Raw genomic sequence first — 6613 nt, forward strand, 5'->3', positions numbered from 1 at the left:
AAAAAAACAAAAAAAAAAAAAAAAAAAAAGGGCGCTCACTTGGGGTCATCACCAATTTGTATAGGTGTGAGACCCCCCCACATGTATATGGTATAATAAAGGCTCTTGCTGCTTGCAACCTGATTGGTGATCTTTTGGGGACTTCTCTGGACCCTAAGATATTGCTCCCTGACTGGGGAGTCTCCCCCAAGACTCCTGACGAGGACAGTTTGAAAATCCAGCTGGCTGGTAAGTGTGAATATTCTTTGTGTACCTCAGTGGTCTTTGCATTCTTGTGTTCTTTGTTCTTGTTTTCTGGAGAGCTGGAGCTAAACTGACCCTGAAGCTGGCCAGGTTGTGCCAAGGGGATGCACTTTTGGCACCAGTGCCCACGCAGGTCAAGAGACATATTTGGTCCACCTGTATTTGTATGATTTGGGGGCTCTGGCTGTGCTGGGACAGTACAGCAGGTCTCTCCTGCAACAAAAGGGGCTAACAAACAGCTGTGAGATAGGCTAATAGGAGGGGGTCCTTGGGCTGCCCCTAAGCAGCCCACAAATTTGTCTAAAGTAAGTCAGGTGAACCAGAGACCCGATGAAATGGCAGGAGCTCTCTTGGAAAGACTGATAGACGCCTATGAGACCTATATGCCCTTGGATCCAGACATACCAGAGACTAGATCAGACCTTTGCTGTAAGTTACAAAGGCTACAAGGGTTTGAAGGTAAGAACTTAGCTGAACTCATTGTGGTTGCATAAAGTGTTTAATAACAGAGAGACCCCAGAAGAAAGATAGATAGACCAGAGGGCTAGCCAAAACTTTAGATAAGCAGACACAGGGACTCACCAAGGTCCTCTTGGCTGCATCAGGTGATCCTGAAGCTAAAAAGCAGGCAAGTAGATTGGCTTTTTGAAGCTCAAAGCAGGGAGGGAAGGCCTAAAGACAAGGCCAGGCAATAGGCCCAGCTTAGAAAGAGACCAATGTGCTTACTGTGGAAACTGGGTGACAGGAAAAACGGATGTCCTGAATGACAGGGCTCAAAAGCAGAGCCACTAGAGACACTAGAACTGGAAGAAATGAATGATTGATTGAAGGGTACAGGCTCAGGTAACCCTGAGGTGGAGGGGAAACCCATAGATTTTCTGGTAGACACCAGAGCATAGCACTCCGTCCTTGGGCCAAATGGCCCCAAAGCAGTCCTGGGCACAAGGGTCCACAGGGATGAACTGGAGGACTTAATGGACTACCTAAGATCGGTAGACATAGAAAAGGTCTGGGTAACCCACTCTTTCAGGGTTATTCCTGAGTGTCCGTACCCACCATTGGGAAGAGATTTATTAACCAAGATGGATTCAATGGACAGTTGTCTTGGACACGACTACTCCTGGGGTTCAAAAACTCTTCCACCGTCTTTGATGGAGCACTTCATGAAGACTTGGGTGAGTACCAACAGACCTACCCAATATCAGCCTATTACTGAAAGACCTGGATAAATCCAGACTCCACCCCCAAGCAGGAAAATATGGAGCCAAAAATCTAAGCAAGGAGGGAAAAATCAGAAATCTAGGATTAGCCGGTTCAGTGACTCTGTTTCAGGAACTATCTGAAGATAAAGTTAGATTGTAATCTTGAGAATAATCTTGAGAAACAGGGAGTTGCCCCCTTGTGATCACCACTGATATTTTCGGAATTTTCTATGATGCCCTCCCTACCCACTTCGGATTACTGGGCTGTGGTTTCTTCCCTTAAAAACTCCTTCTACCAGTTACTCGGGGTCCAACTCCTCCCCTGTGTGGGTTATGAGTCTCGGCCCCAGTGCACTGGTTCCTGTCCTGCCAATAAACCTCGTGTTATTGCAGCAAGGGCGGTCTCTCGTGAGCTCCTGGGCGGGGGTAATGTTATCCGGAGTGAGAGTCTCCCTGCACCGGGTGTGTGTGTGTGTGTGTGTGTGTGTGTGTGTGTCTTTCATTACCATATGTAAACAATTTCCTGATAGCAGCTGACACATTGGAAACCTGCAAAACTGCCACTAAGGAATTGCTCAAAACTTTGAGAGATATGAAATACTATGTGTTAGTGAAGAAAACTCAACTCTTCCAGAACTTATCTGGGATACACACTCAAGGAGGCAAGAGATGGCTCTCAACAGAAAGATAAGACACTATCCTGAGGATCCCCAGACCCAGCAACCATCAAGAGATGAGAGAATTCCTGGGGTCTTCTGGGTTCTGTAGACTTTGGAACCCCGGGGTTTGCAGAACTGGTATGGCCCTTATATGAGAACACAAAGAGAGGAAAGCTCCCCCTGCCTGGACTCCACAGATGGAAAAGCCTTTGATGAAATCAAGGCAGCTCTAGTAAACACACAGCTCTAGCATTACCAGAAGTCTCCAAAACCTTCCACCTATGTGTGGACAAGGAGGTACAGACACAAGCCTTGGCCCACGGAAGAGACTGGTGACCTGCTTATCAAAATGACTGGACCCAGTGACCCCTGGACGTCCCCCTTGCCTCTGCAGAATAGCAGCAACAGACTTGCTAGTTAAAGACTCAGGAAAACTGACTTTGGGCACAAACCCCAAAACCAGGATCTGCAGAGGATGCACACATGTACAAACGCCTATAAAGAAAAAGGATGGTACAAGACACCAGATGGACGGATCATTCTCCCATCAAATTCTGCCACTCAACTGGTCTGGCAGATACATCAGAGCACTCACTTGGGAGAGAAAGAGATACAAGACTTACGGAGAACACACTTCAAGGCTTTCAACCTTAAATCTAAGGCACCAGAGGCCATAAGCCAATGCTCCACACGTCTCATGAACTCAGAGAGTGGAGTCACAAGGACAGGGCACAGGGAAAGAGGAACCCAACCATGAGCCAACTGGGAAATCAACTTCACTGAGGTTAACCCAGGACTGTATGGTTATAAATACTTATTAGTTCTCATAGATACTTTTTCAGGATGGACTGAAGCCTTTCCAGCCAAGCATGAGACAACTGCAATAGTAGTCAAGAAACTACTAGAAGAAATTATTCCAAGGCCTGGCCTTCCAGTCTTTTTGGGCTAAGACAACAGGCCTGCATTCATTTTTCAGGTAGCACAGACTCTATCAAGGTAATGGGGACAAACTGGAAACTTCACTGGGTACACCATTCCCCAGAGTTCCGCCCAGGTAGAAAAGATGACTCAGACCCTTAAGGAGACCTTAACAAAATTAACCCTTGAGGTTGACAAGTGACTGGGTTTCTTTCCTTCCCTTTGCTCTTTACCAGGTTCACAATTCCCCCTATACTTTGGCCTAACCCCATGTGAGATCATGTATGTCAGGCCTCCCCCAATACTGCCTAACCTTAAGGCAGAACTGTTAGCTGAATGTGATGAGCAAAAGTTTCTCTCCTCCCTACAAATTCTCTCTCAGGTACAAAAACAACTCTGGTCCCAGCTAGGTGCAGTCTGTGAGAAGAAACTGCCTCCTGTGCCCCACAGATTCTGCCCAGAGGACCTAATGGTCATCAAAAGGCATTAAAAAAAAAAAAAAAAGACCGTAGAGATCAATTAGAAATCGCGTCACAGTTTGGTGATCCTGAGAAGCTGTTTTCTATACTACTTCATGCTCATTCTCTGAGATCACCCAAGCCTTTGTGTCCTCAAAAAGGCATTGGCTGCTCTAGCTAAGCCAAAAGGTACAAGAACTTTAATATCTACCACTAGAAATCCCTCATTTAGACATACCCTGTAGACCAGGGCACTTGGGGGCTCCTCTCAGCCACCTTCTTGGTTCTGAATGCTTCTAGCCTCACTGAAAACTGCTGGTTATGCCTAATACCAGCCCTCCGTATTATGAACGTATAGCAGTCAAGAGAAATTAAATTATATCCCACAACATACAAGCCTGCAGGTGGGAACAGCCGATTATGGGGAGGTTTGCCTTGCCAGCGGGAACAGGAAATGGCCTCCATGCGGGACAAGCCCCACCTGGCTCTTCTCATCTCTGAAGTCTCACTCGGAGCTCCCTGGGAGCTGGCTTCCTGATCCCACCAGATGATACCAGGTGGGTGTACGCTGCTGGTCTCACCCCTTCAGACCAAAGACTTCCGCATCCTGGTTTATTCAGCTAGTCCCCAGGGTAGTCTACTACCCTGATGATAAAAATTTTACCAATTAGAAACGCCACTGAGACAGGGGGAAAGGAGAAGCCATCACAGCCCTCTTAGTATGCACCCTCCTGGGTGTTGGCGAATCTAGAGCCACAGGTGCTAGAACTTCAGAACTACAAGATCAGCATTACAGGGCCTTGAGAGGGGCAACAGATGCAGATATAACCACCCAAGAGAAATCCAGAACAGGAGGGGACCATACACGGCCTTCGGGAAACAATGCTGCTTCTAAGCCTACCATTCTGGAGTCATCTTAGAAAAGGCTACACAATAGATAATTAGAAAAACAACATTAGCTGGGCAGTGGTGGCACACGTCTTTAATCCCAGCGCTTGGGAACTAGAGGCAGGCAGATTTCAGTGAGTTCAAGGCCAGCCTGGTCTACAAGCAAGGTCCAGGGCAGCTAGGACTGTTGTTACACAGAGAAACCCTGTCTCAAAACAAAAAGAAAGAAAACAACAAAATGAGGCCTGGTATGAATCTTCATTTAATTGGTCACCCTGGTTAACCACCCTCTTATTTTAGTTGGTCTCCTAATTCTTCTTCTTTTAGCTTTGACTTGTGGACCTTGTATCTTTAACACCTCCAGATCTCCAAGGTCCAACTGATGTTTTCAAAGCAACAATACAAACCTGTAAACTTGGACAAAGCAGGCAAATATCATGGCAGGCCCCTAAAAATTCAGTTAAGAACTAGATCTCAGTTCACAAAGGGCAATCACCAGTGCCTGTGACTCTGGACCAGGCACACACACTTGGGCCGGCCACCCCCTACCCCCCACTCCCACCCCGCACACACAGGGACTTGTCCACACTTGCTAAGAATAGAAAAGCTATAGCCTTAGACCTCCCATGTTTGCCCTAACCAATTAGAAGTATACGGATATGATTGCCACTTGTGTAAGCCAATCCTAAGTAGAAAGGTCACACTGCTTCTAAAATTCCTGTAGCTGTGCTTAAAGGGAGCATACACGTCTCCCTCAGGGTCCTCCTCTTTTGTATAGGGGTGCGACCCCCCACATGCGTATGGTACAATAAAGGCTCCTGCTGATTGCATCCCGATTGTGGTCTTCTGGGGACTTCTGGACCCTAACGGGGTGTCCCAGCCATACCCTGCAACAGACTGAGGGACTCTGGGTGGACCTGGCAACCAGGTCTGTTTTGATAAGTTAAATAAACCTCGGTCATTTGTCCCAGGGTTTGAGTTTAACACACTTCAAACATCGTTTCTTTCCACAATACCAACTCAAAAAGCCAGGCAGTGGTGACCCAAGCCTTTAATCCCAGCATTCAGGAGGCAGAGGAGTTCGAGGCCAGTCTGGTCTACAGAGCTAGTTCCAGGACAGCCAAGGCAGCATAGCAAGACCCTGTCTCGAAAAACCAAAACCAAACAAACAAGCGAAACCCCACCAACTAAAAGAGCAGGTAGCGAGGGATGTTAGGATATCCGGAGCACAGGCAGCCCCACCCCTCCCCCAGTTCACAGGAAAAACCGAACCATTCTTTCCAAACATCCTGCTTGCAGCCAGTAGGGGTAGGGTGTTAGGGTTAAGGACTCGGGGCCCACTTGCAGCTTAGACCACCGCTTTAGAAGCAGTGGAACAGAGGAGCCTGGAGAGCCTTGGCTGCTTCACCGGGATGACCGCCATGTGGAGCAGGGTGGGAAGCCCTGTGAGGGTTGGCACTTCAGCCTAGTGGGCGCGGTGGAGCTGCAGGGTCCCAAGACTCCAGCTGAAGGCCTAAGAACTGGATTTTGCAGGCTCTGTTGTTTTCACCTTTTTAGACAAATTCTCACTCCGTAGCCCAGGCTGGTTTTGAACTCTCTGCCTCCGTTTTCCTCGTAGCAGGATCTTTAAATATTTTACGTTTATTTTAGTGTAGGGTTAGGGCGCACGTATTACCGTGCACACATGTTGAAGTCAGAGCACAACTTGAATGAGTGTGTCCTCGCTTTCCAGCATGTGGGGGTACGGAATTCGAATTCCAGTTATCTAGGTTGATGGCAAGCGCCTTTACTGTGTGTGTGTGTGTGTGTGTGTGTGTACACTTTACTCTGTTAAGAGGAAACAACACCGGTAATTTTTGTAAATGTATCTTGGAAACACTTGATATAGACTGATGTCTGGTCTGGTCCTGGACACAGGGCAAGCCACGAGGAGGAAAGTTCACGTAAAATCCAGTCCTTGCAGATACCGCCGACCACCCCTAGCCCCAAGGAGTCAGAGACAGGGTCTCGAAAGGCGAGGAGCTCCTGCACCCTAACCCGCACAAGGCCTCGCGCGACCTCAGCAGCTGGGCGACTACCATGACGCACCGGCCACTTCCGATTTCACTTTCCTTTTCTCGGGCCCGGCCGCTTCACCTCCACGGCGGCTGCCTGGGGATTTGCCCGGTGATCAGTGACGTCAAGCAGGCTGAAGTTCCCATTGGAGGGCGGAGTTCGGCAAGGGCCAATCCCAGGGCTGGCCCCA

The sequence above is a fragment of the Alexandromys fortis genome, unplaced genomic scaffold, assembly GCF_014885135.2.
Source record: "Alexandromys fortis isolate MF-2015 unplaced genomic scaffold, M_Fortis_MF-2015_v1.1 scaffold_458, whole genome shotgun sequence".
NCBI classification, from domain to species: domain Eukaryota; kingdom Metazoa; phylum Chordata; class Mammalia; order Rodentia; family Cricetidae; genus Alexandromys; species Alexandromys fortis.